This window comes from Chenopodium album, chromosome 4 (genome assembly GCF_948465745.1).
Source record: "Chenopodium album chromosome 4, dcCheAlbu1.1, whole genome shotgun sequence".
Lineage (NCBI taxonomy): Eukaryota > Viridiplantae > Streptophyta > Magnoliopsida > Caryophyllales > Amaranthaceae > Chenopodium > Chenopodium album.
The window spans coordinates 32,609,285-32,624,674 of record NC_137837.1 but is presented as its reverse complement, the minus strand read 5'-3'; the positions used below and the strand labels follow the sequence as shown (position 1 = coordinate 32,624,674).

The 15,390-nt window shown below is 37.6% G+C and overlaps 1 non-coding gene across 1 annotated transcript; it reads right to left on the bottom strand.

Moving 5' to 3' along the window:
* Nucleotides 1-13,322: 13,322 nt before the first annotated feature.
* On the bottom strand, nt 13,323-13,428 carry LOC145629683 (small nucleolar RNA R71). The gene has a single exon (XR_014111840.1). It is a non-coding gene; the product is annotated as a small nucleolar RNA R71 (small nucleolar RNA).
* Between the last annotated feature and the right edge of the window lie 1,962 nt (nt 13,429-15,390).

Here is a 15,390-nt window from a genome sequence, read left to right as displayed (position 1 = left end):
TCACTTCTTAACATTACCTTGTAACACCTTTTTCCCACTACGGGATTATTGGTGGTAATATCATCCTTGGAAATCTATCAAGCTTGCCTTACTATCTTGTTCAAATCATTTCCATTATTGGAATTGTTTCTTCTCGACATACTTTCTTGATGATTAAACAGGTTGCTATAAGGTTGGGTTGAAACACTTAGCTTCCCTTTATTCTAATCAAATAACAACAACCACTAAACTCAATCAAGAAACAATTATTATTTAATTCGAATTAAGGTTTGAGGTAAAATATTTATGTGCTCATTCCCAAAAATTTGAATACATAAAATCTTGATTGATAAACAACCAAAGTTCATATAATAAATAAGTTAAACAAACCTTAATGATCCCCATGGATTGCTACTTAAAAGGAAAGAAGAATTAAGTAGCACTTGGAAAAACAAAAAAAATAATATGGTTGTTGAACAACTCTAAAAGAGTTGGTGAACAAATCCAAGAACACTCTCCATTATGATAGCATTGCTGCACATAATTGAAGTAACAAAATCATCATCATTACCAAGGTTAAAGTATAAATTCTAATAACTCCTAAATAACATATGCTAATATTCTCAAGGTTGAACATGTGACAATGTATTCAAGGTCAAACATAACAAGAGTCCTCAATATTCCAACAAGATCGTGACTCCTCAAGACTCCATTCATATATTAAAATATATATGTTCAGTTCTCCATCCCAAAATAAATAACTTTAATCATGAGAAATGATAAGTCACTAAACTTACAATGTCAAACTTCAATTGATTCAATTTGAGTATCCCTTAGCTCATATAATGACCTCCATCATTACTCATCTCTATATAATTCTATTATCATCTCCCATGGGCTCTTGCTCAATCCTTTCCTCAACACAACTTGCGCTCATAAATATAATATATATCTCAAACTAGATAACAACCCAAATGCTCTCACATACAAACTCTTTAATCATGTGCATTAAAATCAATCTCTTTATCCTTATATCTTGGTGTCTCCATACACAACTGAAAAAAACTCAAACACTCCTTCTCAATAACTAGACAAGGTGTCACCACAACAAAGTATCCCAAAACACCATACTCACACCCATGTGATGATGTGAATCCCAAAATTTCTTCCAAAAATACATCTCAAATAAGAACATTAAAGCGAACAATCCTAACAAAAGCAATTGAACTCCCAAAATCCTTAACATTCCTCAAAATTCTCATGATAGAAACTAATTAACAGGGTATGGGTTTAGGATCTTACAAGAAAACGGGATTAACTACCAATAGTAAACCCTTCTCATAACCATATAATACTGTTCTTGAAGAAAATTAAGTTCGATGTTCAATCAAACAATCTTGAAAGCTCACATATAATAATTCACATATTGCATGCTTTCATCAATAAACATTTAGTCACACAACATGCTTGAACACCTTGTACAAAAGTATGCACATAGGAAAGAAATTAAATTCTAGCCTTTATGCCCTTTCTTCTCTTACCCAAGCTCACCAACTTTCTTATAAAATCTTTTAACACATAATTCTTACCTCAATCCTTGCTTTACTCCAAAATGAACAAACTAAAAAAAAAAAATGACTCCTCTTTTTTTTATAAAAGGAAATTGAAAAAAAAAGCTTCGAAAAACACCGAAAAATTTTATTCTTTCTTAAAAAAAATTGAACATTCTTAATAAATAAATAAAAAATCGGATGTTCTTCATAAAAAAAATTTGCTCCTATTTCTTAATAAAAAAATTTTTTGGTCATTCCTAAAATAAAAACAAAAATAAAATTTAAAACAACTTACTTTAACACCGCTTAATTACATAAGCACTTGGCCAAGTTTTAAAACAAAACACTTTAAAATATGTTTTTGGCTTTAGTGGTGATAAAAATCTTAACCAAAGATCCTAGATACCACCTTGTAACACCCTAGAAATTCCCTTCTTTTAAAATATCTGTTTTGCCTTGTTTTAAACTTTAAATAGGAATATCTAAGACATTACCGCCACGTAAAAACGGCTAAGGTAATTATCAAAGAGACACTGCGGAAGACTATCTTTAAAAACATTCAAAACAAGTCAACTATAAAGTAAACTAAAACAAAAGCAAAGTCAAACCCAAGTCAAACGAAGTAAAATAAAATTAACCTACAACTTGGAACCATTATAGGCCTTTATTAAAATCAAACCAACTTTAAATTTTTTGCATTAGTCATGCATTATAATATCATAAATAATTAAAGCATTAAACACATCTATACTTATGAAAACTAGTATGATTCTCTCTTCACTCACGCCCATCCATGAATATGCTTCATCACCTGAAAAGTTTCTCTCTACTTTTTTCCACTACTCTCTATTAGAAATGGGTCATCATAGGGCCAAGAAAAAGACAAGGCCAACAAACACACAATCAGCAAAGCTGAGTACACAAGCGTAATTAATACACTAACACGCATTTACCTATCAACACACGACTTACCTTGTCACATTTGTTTTTCAAGCATACAACATCCAACAAAACTTCTCAACTAGACAGCTACATAATTTATTTAGTGTTTATTACGCATCGAACGGGTTTCCCACTCAACCTCCCCCAAATAAATTGAGGTTAATTACATGGGAGCTAACCGTGCCAGCATCAATAACTAATCGTAAGTGGTGGAATTCCTGCGCATAATAATAATAATAAAAGGAATGTACGGAGTCCTATACTCCAGCAAAAGTTATGATCAAATATAAAGTCATATAACTCCCCCCCCCCATATGTTCATACTCAAGGTGTATACGTTCCAAGAGTTTTGGTGCGTAATCTCTTTCACTTTACGTTATTTAAAGATTATTAAACTTGGTGATTACTCTCAAACCATAATCATTAAATCAACAATAATTATTCAAACAATCAAATATACCAATTTAATTCTCGAATAATTACTGACCACATAACATTTAATGTTGAATCCTTTTAAATTCTACCTCGGTGTCAATGACACCTTAAACGCATAAAGCACCACAAATCCTATCCCTCGGTGTTAAAAACACCTTAAGTGCACTAAGGCACCAATATACAATTTATTCCTCGTGTACATAAACACTTATATAGCTCTTTCCTCATGCTTATAGCATCAATAAATATTATATGAACAATAATAAAATTCCTTTTCAATATTCCAAACCAAATTAAACATTTAGTTTAATTAAACATGCTATCTAACATGAAAAAAATAAATATGTGGTTCATAAATAATATTCCAAACTATTATTTTCCATCCAATAATCCATCACAAATACATCATGCTTTATAATCTCATCACCAATAACATCCAACTCATAATTTCAATTCCAAACCTTTCATGATACTACTTGTAATCAATTAAACACATTTACCATTCTACTGCATCAATATAATTATGCTAAGTACGCGAACGTACCTCAAATAAGCTATTAAAATAGCCGAGTACACTACAACAATTCCCGAACCAAGTCTCCTACACAAAGGGACAATAATACTATATTAATTACCCTTGTATACATAATTTCCAGCAACTTTTGAACATTTTAAAACCTCACTAACAAGCTGAAATTTTGGTTTAAAACCTTTAAAACTCTTTCTTTAAGTGGGTAATTAAAACCACAAAGTGAAAACTCAATTATAGTGTTTATATAAAAATTCCAGCATACTTTTTAAGGTCTAAACCCCACAAATAAATCTTAAAATTATATTAAAACAACTTAAAACCATCTCTTTTAATGGGTAATTTAACCCTTTCATTACAAACACAATTCTATTACTTTAAATAAAATTCCAGCAACATTATTTGATTAAAACTCCCTTAAAAAATTTATCAAAACAAACTTTTATGCCCAATAAGTCAATAGAATCATTAGGCATACAAAAGCGCCAAATAAATTTGTCTAAAAACCCTAAAAATCACATCTTTAATGATTTTAAGACCCTAACTTTAGTACCTTATAAAATCATAATCTTAAACAATACAAAATCTGAAATTTATACTCTTTAAAACAACAAAACATAATTATAATACTAATCAAACATACTTTGAATAATTTGAAATCAAAACCCATAAATTAAATAATCAAAATTGCTAGAATGAAAAGAGGAGAGAGAAGGGAGGAAAAAAGGTGGTGCGGCGGTGGCGGTCCGGGCGACCACCCGCAGGTCGCCGACGACAGCAGGTGGCTGGCCGGCGACAAGGCTGGCCAGACAGCAGGGGGGCTTCTATGTTTTCACGGGAAGGGTGAATGGGAAAGAAAAGAAAGAAGAAAAAGAAAAAGAAAAGAAAAGAAAAATAAAGGAAAAAATAAGAGAAAGAAAATAAAGAGAAAAGAAAAGTAAGACTAACCTCTTGTATGGGAAAATTTTTGGGGATTGAAGGAGTATTTATAGAGTAGGGTAGATTTGAGATATTTGGGCCTCATAAAAGATGATGGGAGGGAGAAATAATTGGCCCAAATAAATAAAAGAATGATTGGGCTTATATATATATATATAACAAGCTCAATCATTCTTTTATTTATTTGGGCCAATTATTTCTCCCTCCCATCATCTTTTATGAGGCCCAAATATCTCAAATCTACCCTATTCTATAAATACTGCTTCAATCCCCAAAATTTTTCCCACACAAGAGGTTAGTCTTACTTTTCTTTTCTCTTTATTTTATTTATCTTAATTTTTTCCTTTATTTTTCTTTTCTTTTCTTTTCTTTTTTTTTTCTTTTTCTTTTTCTTATTTCTTTTATTTCCCACAATTATATATATATATATATATAAAATTGTCATTTGGTAGAGTGATTATTAATCAAATTAAAAACTCAATTTATTTAAATCCCATAAATAAAATAAGTTGAGCTTAAAATATATATTTTATAATTAAATAAATAATATATAAATTACATTCAAAATATGTGGTATTACACCCCCCCTCAAAGAGGTGAGCTGGGTGGGACTAAGAGAGCCTTAGTGTTACCCTCAACTCAACTTTTTGTGTTTCTTTTGTGCTTCCCTGCTCAAGTTCAACGTATCATGCCTCCTACTCAGGCGACCCTGAGGTGGTGTCCTGTTTTACTTTGAGAATGTAAGGTAAACTTTAGGGAAGGATGTTCTTTTATGCCTAATGTTGTTTTGCTAAGCCATGTTTATGGTGCTTTATGCTTTCAGCACTCATACGGTTCTTTTTGCAGGTTAGTGTGTGGTGCTAAAGCATAACATATTTTATACAATTTTATGCAATATACTCCTCACGTAGAGGCTAGTATTTCATTGAATTGAAATGGCTTGAATGCCTTAATTAAAATGATATGAACTAAACAAAGTTCTTGCATAATTAAAGCAAAATCTTCCAATTTCTACTTAGCTTCTTGCTTTTTAAACAAATTATTTTTTTAACACATCGGCGTTGAAACTACTCCTTAAGACCTTACCTTCTTGATCTGGGAGGAGGAAAGCACCAGGTCCCACTTGCTCATGAATGATAAAGGGGCCTTCCCAATTGGCTGATAGCTTTCCGTGCTGGTTTTCTCTTCCCACTGCTGCTGTCCTTCTGAGGACCAAGTCTTCAATTAGAAGTTATTGGTGATTAACTCTCTTGTTGAAAGCCTTAGAAATTCTACTCATCTAGGCTGTAGCTTGAGGGCTGCTTTTAGCCTCATTTCTGGCAAAAAGTCCAACTCCTCCAGCATGCACTTTTTATTCCTCTGTTGCTCGTAATGCTGTATCCTCACGCTGGGGATTTACACTTCCACTAGAACGACTACATCAGCCCTGTAGGCCAGGATGAAAGGGCTTTTTCCAATAGACTCTTTCTCAGTTGTTCTGTTTGCCCACAATACCTCTGGGACCAGGTCAGCCCATAGGCCTTTGTGTTCCTCTAGCTTCCTTTACAAGGCTGTTAGGATCAGCTTGTTTACTACCTCAGCTTAGCCATGCTTTGTGTAGGCGTCGTTCGAAGTGCACCTACGTTAAAGCATATGTGAATATGCTTTTCACTCATAGGAAGTGGGAATTGACATTACGATTAGGGACAACGATTAGGTACAAAGCAAAGTAGGGAGCCGCCAACAAGTTTTTAAGGAACTTGTAAACCGTTCACGGATCATAAATGGCAACCACGAGAAAGGGACAACGATAGGCAACAACGATTAACCCGTGAAGGTTACACCCCATTCATAATCCATGAGATTACTAACTCCATATGGTTCATAACCATGAAAGGAGGATTGGGGATGATGGTACGAAGTGAGTCATGGAGTCACATTCGCCCGTATTTGCCTCTACTCGATTCTTATAGTGAAAATTGATTCCTGCGATCTCAAAGGCATACAAATAGAGATTCAATTCGCTCCAAACTATTATTAAGCTAAATTGGTTTAATATTAATGCAACGCATAATTCTAAAATATTGTGATCACTTGATTAAACAATAAGATTAAAAAGGATTATAAACCGGTTGTCCAAATTATCTTATTAGGCGTGATTTTCAATTACATATTCCCTTTAAACATGCAATATGGTGATCAATAAAAATAATAGAATTGACATTATCATTGGAAGCAATTTAACAATAATTCCAACAATATAAAATCGTTAGAAAAATAATAGAAATAAAAGGAACATAAATCTTACTTTGATTCTGTTTGCTTGCAACTATTAAATAATAAACGAGTTAGTAACTTCAAGGAAATAATAATAAAACAATAATTAAATTAAATTAAATAGAGTTGATTTGGGGACAAACCATCAAACAGTTCTACCTTTCACGCCTTGGCTTAAGGACAGAACCACAAGTAAAGTATGGACTCCTTGGAGTGCTTGAAGAAGGAATTTTGAAAGAGAAGGGTAGGCTAGTGTTTAGGCTAGAGCATATAGGAGAGAAAAATAGAGAATTAATTGATATCCCGTACATCAGAAATGAGGGGGTATTTATAGAAAAAATGTGTTGAGGGAACACACGGAACCCTAAAAAGATAAAAACCCTAAAAAAAATGCACCGCGACACGGCAAAGGGCACCGTGACATGGGAAAACCCACCGTCAGACGGGGAACATTTCCGTGACGCAGGTAATATTTTAGGGTACAGGGAATAAAACACGTGAAGGGTTTATGCGGAAAGGACACGGAATTCCCCGTGTCACAGCAGGAGCACCGTGTCACAGGGAATCCCACAGTCAGACGGGGCAGTTTCCCATGACACGGTGGACAAATGTCGTGACGCGGGAGTCTGTAGTCTGTTCTTTCGTCTAAATTCATTTTTAACCCTAATTTCGTTCAATATTTTTAAGTGTCCATTGATAATTTCGGGCCATTTCTGATCTACTATTATTAATTGGGCTAAAATAAATAAATAATATAATAAAATAACAAGGTTTGGGCCAAAATAAATAATAAAAAAAAGGTTTGGGCTGAGATTAAAAAACCATGCTTTGACTAAACATCAAGAATGATCCAAGGACTATTCAAAATTTAAATTTAATTAAATACGATTTTTTAAGCACTCTCGGGATTAAATACTAAACCCGACCAATAGTGGCGGTGAAAGGTTGTTCGTCATCGGGTTTGGTTTTGGGGAGACATTTTTAGATGTCTACAGAAGCCCCCACTTTGACTGAGTTTGTAGAAACGTTAGTTTCAAAAACGATAGTCAAAGTAGTCGATAGGGACAGAGAATGACTTAAGACGTTCTGCGATCCTAAATCACTCTGTATACACAAATACCTGCAGGAAAATGTTAGTTCCATAGATAAAAGAGTAAAGGGATAGATTACATATCTGGCACCAGTGTATCGGTGACAAATGAGTTTGGCAGCTTCCTATGCTTGAAGGAATCCATCGGATGACGTTCGTTGAAACGCTTTCCATGCCTGAGGAAAGCCGACTGATGAATTTGGTAGCTTTCTAAGCCTTAAGAAACCTACTGGATGATACTTTACATGCCTGAGGAAAGTTGACGTATGATTTTGGTGTCATTCTATGCTTGAAGAATTCCACCGATAATGCCTTACACGCTTGAGGAAAACTGACAGATAAATACTTTCTATGCTTGAGGAAAGCCGACAGAGGAATACTTTCCATGGTTGAGGAAAGTCGACAAATGAATACTTTCCATGCTTGAGGAAAGTCGATGAATGAATACTTTCCATGCTTGAGGAAAGTCGATAAATGGTATAATCGTTGACTTCTTCGTCCTGAGAGGTGACAACGACCGACAATTTTTCCATACTTGAGGAAAAATTTATCTACTGAAATTACAAGCCTCTGTGTATTGAGAACCTTGCGCTGAAATGATAGTGGTTCAATTGTCCCTGAACGTGGGCCGTAGATGATTCACACCTTCAAGTCGACTATCCGACCATATTAGGTGTTTAAAATGTCGACAAATTGACTTTGACGCTTGCTAGGGGTAAAACAGTAATTTTGATACCATTAAATGTCAGTTAGAATTTTCTGCGTAATTTTAATGAGAAACTAACAGTCCAATTTGTGCGGAAAATAACTTGAACTGGCAGGAATATTCGCTGACTACATTAAGGAGCGTGTAGATCACGCGCAAGACCACCATGTCACGTGGGAAAATACCGTGACATGGCACATATCCCCGTGACAAGGGAATATTTTAAATTGTTGAACTGGTCAAAGCAGCAATTTCGACTTGCAAATTATGTCGCGCCACGTCAGAAGTATACCGTTACATGGTAACGGTTACTGTGGCACGGGAAACGGGCGCCGTGTAACAGGACTTCTTTCTCTTTAAATTTGAGCTTTCTTTCGCCATTTCACTTCATTTTGATTGCTTTCATTTTTATCTTCTCAACCTTTTATTTCTTTCCTTCTTCTCTCTTATTATTTTTTTTATTTTGCCTAGCTCAGTCCACCGTGTCACATCGTCTTTTCACCGTGACACGTGCCGCACTACCGTGTTGCGGCGATATGCTACTGCTGCTGCTTTTTTTCTTTTTCTTTCTTTTTTTTTGTTCGATGCGTGTTTGTCAAATACTGTGACGCCTTTGAAACCACCGCGCCATAGTGGTGTTTGCTGGTGGTTTAAGCTCGTTGCTGCTGCCGCTATTGTCAGAGATCCACCGCGACACGGATTTTGTTACCGTGTCACGGCCTGGAGTGCCGTGCCGCGGAGGTAGTGCTGCGGTTTTTCAAGCTTTTGGAGCTCAATTCTCTACCAAACTCTCTCAAATTTCTTGCTATCTAACTTATTTTCGAATTCCTACAAAGATCCATGTAAGTTTTCTTGCTTTTTGTCTCGAATTTTGCTTCAAGTGAGTAATTTCATGTAAAAACCTTTGAAAAATCAATTTGGGGATTTTTGATTTTAAGGTTTTATGTCAAAATTATTTCCATGAATTTGCTTGTGTATGAATGTATGTTTGTTTGTGAGCAATTTGAGACTAAGTTTGTGTATTTTGGTGAGAAATTGAGCAAATCACCATTTTTTATACTACTTGTGCGAGATGGTATTCTTGTTGTTCTTTTGTACTTGAAATGATGATATATTGGTTATAGATTTTGTAAAATACGCCATGATGTGCCAATTTATCGTTCTTGTGCAATTTTGAAACATGTTTTGTTTTGTGTATGTACTACATTGTCATGGAGAACATAGTACCATGCAATTACGAGAACATAGTATTAGTTCGTCATGGAGAAACTAAATACTAGAAATAATTTCATTATTATGCTAATTTTTAGCCTTGAGGTAAAAATTTTGCGTATAATAGAAAATTCCATTTGTTAAGTCGCTTTTGAATAAATAACTAAATAACTTAGGAAATGATGCTAAGCATTTAGATTTTTATTTTTGTAATAGCATGCCTAGATAACGGGATCGCGATTTTTCTACTTGTGGTCGGCGTTAGGCTTTTCGAAAGGACACTCCCACAGTTCCTGAGGCATGGACAACGATGCCCTAGAGACCGAGCCTCGCCCTTCTTCGAGTAGGGGCAGGTGGGTTCCACCTCCGTGGTCGTCATATAAGTTGTTTTTCTGTCGTGAGAACCATGTTTCTCACCGTCCACTTGCCGACATAGTCGATGGCACGCTTCGCCATCATGGTTCCGGAGCTGGAGTTATTCCCCGACTTTATGAGATTATCACGAGGGATCCTGTTACGAATACCTTGTGGGAATATGCTGGTTTAGTAGATTTTTATTCGGCGGTCGTAGGGTTTCTCAGCCCCCGAGGTTGTGGCCCGAAAGTTGTTCGTGTGTTGGTGGAGTATTTTTGGGATACTACCAACACTTTTCACTTTTCTTAGGGGGAGATGACAGTGACCCCTCTGGATTTTATCATGATCAGTGGTCTACGCTTCACCGACCGGGTCGTACAACAGATGTATGATCTTTCTTGTAGGGCGGTTGAGGCAGCCGATTTGTTAGATTCGATCGTTCAGCACATTAGGACTCAGCCGGTGTCTCAAGATGGTCCTAGGAGCGGGTGATCAGAGTTGGCTTCTGTTCTGGCCCGTGGCTTTGACATGGATGAGACATCACCTACGCAGCGAGTGCGGATCTTCATTTTGATTCTCATTTCCATGACTCTTTCTCCTAATAGGAGTTCGCGTGCGCTCGTTTGCTACCTTCCTTCTTTGGTCAGGATCAGTGATATAGGATCCTTTAGTTGAGCCAGCCTTGGATATGTCAATCTTCTCTTGTTGCTACGTCATGCCTGTAGGCAGCTGAATGACCAGGCCCCTGTCATTATCTACGGTTTATGGAGAGTTGTAGAGGTAACGATCTTTCCTCTTCTTGTTTTGTTTTAATCTGTTCGACTCATGTGCTCAGAGATTACTTTTCGTTGCAGCTATGGTTCTACGAGTACTTTTCGGGATTGGCCCCTCAGCGGCGTCGTGGAGCGGTCCATGACTTCCCTATCGGAGCCCGCTGCATGACCGAGGCGAGTCACGAGTGGAGTATGTCCCTACGCTACGCGGGCTGCTACGCCGAGGCACCTCTTCTGTTGGTTTAAGAATTTTGTAGCCTATTATTCTCTACCTTGACATTATTTTCGGTGTCTAAATACAACTTTTTATGGTTTTCAGGTTGCTATTGATATCCAGTATCGGCCTTGGCTAGGATGACTAATCTTCCCGAGGCCTTGTAGCTTTCAGCGTACCGCACTATTTTTGTTGGTACTTGATAAGTGGCATTTATGCCACTTTCCCACCCCTTTTCTCTAAGGATTCTCCCCTCATTTGCACTTGCTTGAGCCTCTTTAAGCGTTTTTACCTTAGTTTTGCTTTTTCCTTTCTTTTCTCGTGTTTCCTTTCTTTTTCCCTTTTGTTGGTTTTTCTAGCGTCTCTTTGTTGTTTTGTAGGTTTTTTGCCCTTTCAGATGAACCCTTGCATGCATGACGAGCCATGGAAAGGAAATTTGATGCTCAAGGAAGGCACTATAGCAAGGAGCAGAGCCGCGGGCGCGGGTCCTTGTAAATGCAATCAGCTCAACATTTTGTAGATGCCGCGCCGCGCCTCGGGAGAGGGCTCTCCTATGTGGCCCGCGGGCGCGGCACCTGGAGCCGCGGGCGCGGATCTTCAAGGCTTCTCTTCCCCTGTTATCTTGTCGCGACCTCTCTTCAGCAGGAGACGGCATCTTCTTTCTTTGGCCGCGGGCGCGGGAGCAGAACCGCGGGCGCGGGTTGCTGGGTTAAGCAACTTCGTACCCAGGCTGGAGAGGGTGCGGCTGCTTACTAGAGGGCTCTCCTAAGCGTTTTATTTTCGTCTTTTATGATCCATATATATAGCCTCCTATTTCAAGTTTGTATTATCATCTATCTTATCAACATTTTAGCTTAATCTAGAGAGAAAAACACTATTAGTCTTCATTGGTAGAGAGAGAAAGTGTGGTTTCTTCATTGATGAAATTGGATTTTGAAGAAGGAGTTTGTTCAATCCTTTGTAGACCTTCATCTTCAATTAATGAACAATATCTTACTCTTTCTCTTTACCTTTGTTTTTTATTTTGCTTATTTGCTTTGATTTTCCGTCTTTGCTTATTGATCATGTTGATGCTTATTGATTTGATGATTAATATTGTCTTCAATATGATTTGTGAGTAGTCACCTAGCCAAGGGTGTGGGAATGGTGTAGTTGCTAGTTGTTCATGCTTATAATGTTGGGGTTATGTTAATGGTGATTAATGTCTTTGCATGCTTGATATTCTTTGATCTTCTTGCAAGTGCACATTGTTAGTTGATTAAAGGTGAATCTTTGCTAACAAGGAACGGAAGTTGACTTAGTTGATATTCATTACTATCGATAGTTCTTTGATTGCACCTTCTAATATACGGTTCTAGTGTGGAAACATAGAAGCTATGTTAGGTTAAACTGATTAACCCCGGAAGGCGGTTAGATTGGGCCTTACTTCAATATTCATGCATGTTTAGTTTACCATTGATTTGCTACTGTGTTATTGCATGATCAAGCGGCATCTACATCTACCCATTTCCCTTAGTGCTTAGTTATATTGATTTTAAAACATTTCGTTCTTAGTTTGATCTCTTAGTTATTCAAACTTCTTGTTCCGAGATAGCTTAGACCCTAAGTAATGAATGCGGTGTTTATGCATTTCTCCCTGTGGTTCGACCCCTCTACTTGCCCTATACTCGTAATAGGTTGAGTCGAGTGTTATAAATTGTATTTGACTTAGGTGTAGTTGTTTGACGACTCAATTATTCCTTCATCAAATTGGCGTCGTTGAGAGGTCTTTGTCCCTACTTCGAAGAGAAGCAAGATCAAGGAGTAGAAATTCTCACACCCCGATGAGAGAAGTAAGAGAATTAGAAGATACTCCACCCTCTTCACCCTCAAGTGAAGAATTAGATAGCCCTAACTCATCATCGAGTTCGAAAATCAACCATTTTTCAACCTATAAGTTCGAGAGTAAAGAAGGTCCTAAAATGGGAGAGAATACGCCTTTGAGTCGTCTTGGGGCCCTCGAAGCTTTTAGAGATCAAAGTGGGATCCTAACTCCTACTACTCAAGCTAACAATTTCGAGATCAAGCCTAATTTGATTGCTTTGATTGATAGGAAACAATTCTCGGGTGGAAATTTTGAGAGTCCTCATGAGCACTTAAAAGAGTTTGAGAAATATTGTGACACAATAAAGGTCAATGGAGTGACTCAAGAATATATTCGCCTCAAGATGTTTCCATTTTCACTAATTGGGAGAGGTCTAGAATGGCTAGAGAAGGAGGTGCCCCCTAATTCTCTCACAACATGGGACCAAGTGACTACGGCTTTCTTGAGGAGGTTTTATAACCATAGGAAGACCGTCGAGGCTCGGTCTTTGATTCAAGGTTTTCGCCAAAAGAGTGGTGAGTCTCTAAGTGTGGCATGGGAACGATAAAAAGATCTTCAACGTCAATGCCCACACCATGGGATACCCAAGTATCAACTCATTCACACTTTCTATGGAGGTCTCACACCTCAAGGAAGAACAAGCCTAGACGCCGCGGCCGGCGGTCCAATCATGAACCAAGGAGAGGATGAAGTGGAGTGTATTATAGAGGAGGCCGCAAAGCACTATGATGATTGGTATGAAGGAGAAAGGGATGCTACTTCTTATAAGGTTATTTATGCATTGGAGCAAGCTAACGCAATCAACAACCTCTCTACCCAAACCTCCAAATTGACCAAGCAAATGGCTGAATTGATGAAAGAAAGGTCCAACCCTCATGGTAATACCTCCCCTTCAACCAAGGGAGGCAATGGTATGGATACTTCCTCCTCATCTTCTTACAATACAATGCCCCAAGGATGCATGTTTTGTTCTAATTGTGAAACCTATGATCATGATACCACTCATTGTGTATATGCTTGTGAAGTTCAACCCCTTTCCCATGAACATGATGATAATATGGAAAATGTCAATGCTATGAATTTTGCTCCTAGAATGGGAAATGTAGGGAACTTGAGGTCAAACTCCAATCAAATGGGGAATTGGAATCAAGGTGGAAACAGTGGTTGAAACCAAAGTGGTGGTGGTTATGATAACCAATACCATGGTGGAGGCCCTTCCAATTTTAATGGAAGAGGCTACTCTAACCAAAGGGGGTATGGTAATCAAAACCAACAACCTAATTCCCGATACCATGACCATCAAAATCAAAATTTTGGTGATCAAGGTAACATGGGAAATAATCAACAAAGCAATATTCCTAACCAAGGCACCGGAGGCAAAAGGGGTCAATATGTTTCTAACTATGCCCAAACTAATAGACCTCCGGGTTTCCATCAACCCCAACTTCCTCCACCTCAACAACCTCTTCAACTTGAAGCCCCTCCAATTGATCCCGTGATGGCTAAATTAGATGCTCTATTGAAAATGCGTGAGGAGGATCAAAAGAAACATGAAGAGGCCCAAAAACGCACCAATGCTCACATGAAAATGCTTGAGACCCAAATTGCACAACTTACATCTAATTCATCCCCCTCTTCTTCTTCTTCTTCTTCTCACATTCCAAGTCAAGGAGTCAACCCAAAACCTTTGTATGTCGTGACAACTAGGAGTGGGAAGGTAGTAGGGAGTGACCCTTTAGTTGAGGAAGAACCCCAAGAAGAGGTGGAGTTAGAGAATTAGGGTGAAAAAACCAATGAGCCATTGAGTGTTGAAAAGGAAAAAAATGTTGAGGTGTCAAAGGAAAAAGAATCCACCCCCTTGCCCCTAAATCGCCAACCTAGAGAGGAGAAGCTACCCTTTCCATTACGATTTGTGAGAGCTAAACTTGATGCCCAATTTGGGAAGTTTTTGGAATTCATTAAGAATTTGCATATTTCCGTCCCTTTTGTTGATGCTATGAAGCAAATGCCCCACTATTCCAAATTTTTGAAAGATCTTTTGAGTGGGAGAAGAGAGTGTGGGATGGTGAGTTTGACCGCCAATTGTAGTGCAATTCTTTCCAACAAACTTCCTACCAAATTGAAAGATCCGGGTAACTTTTCCATCCCTTGTTCTATCAATGGCATTGAATTTGATAAAGCCTTGTGTGATTTAGGAGCAAGTGTGAGTCTCATGCCCTATTCCGTCTACCAAAAGCTTAGTGTAGGAACCCTCTCCCCCACTAAAATTACTCTCCAACTAGCGGACCGTTCCGTTATGTTTCCTATGGGAAAGGTTGAGGACATTCCCCTTAGGGTAGGAAAGTTCACATTCCCCGTGGATTTCTATGTGTTAGAGATGGATGAGGATGAGAGAATTCCTATAATTTTGGGTAGACTATTTCTAGCTACTTCTAGAGCTATCATCGATGTGGAGGGTAAGATATCCTTGAAAATTGACAATGATTCCATTGAGTTTGATTTAAATAATGTCATGCAACAACCCTCCTATAGTGGTGAATGCTT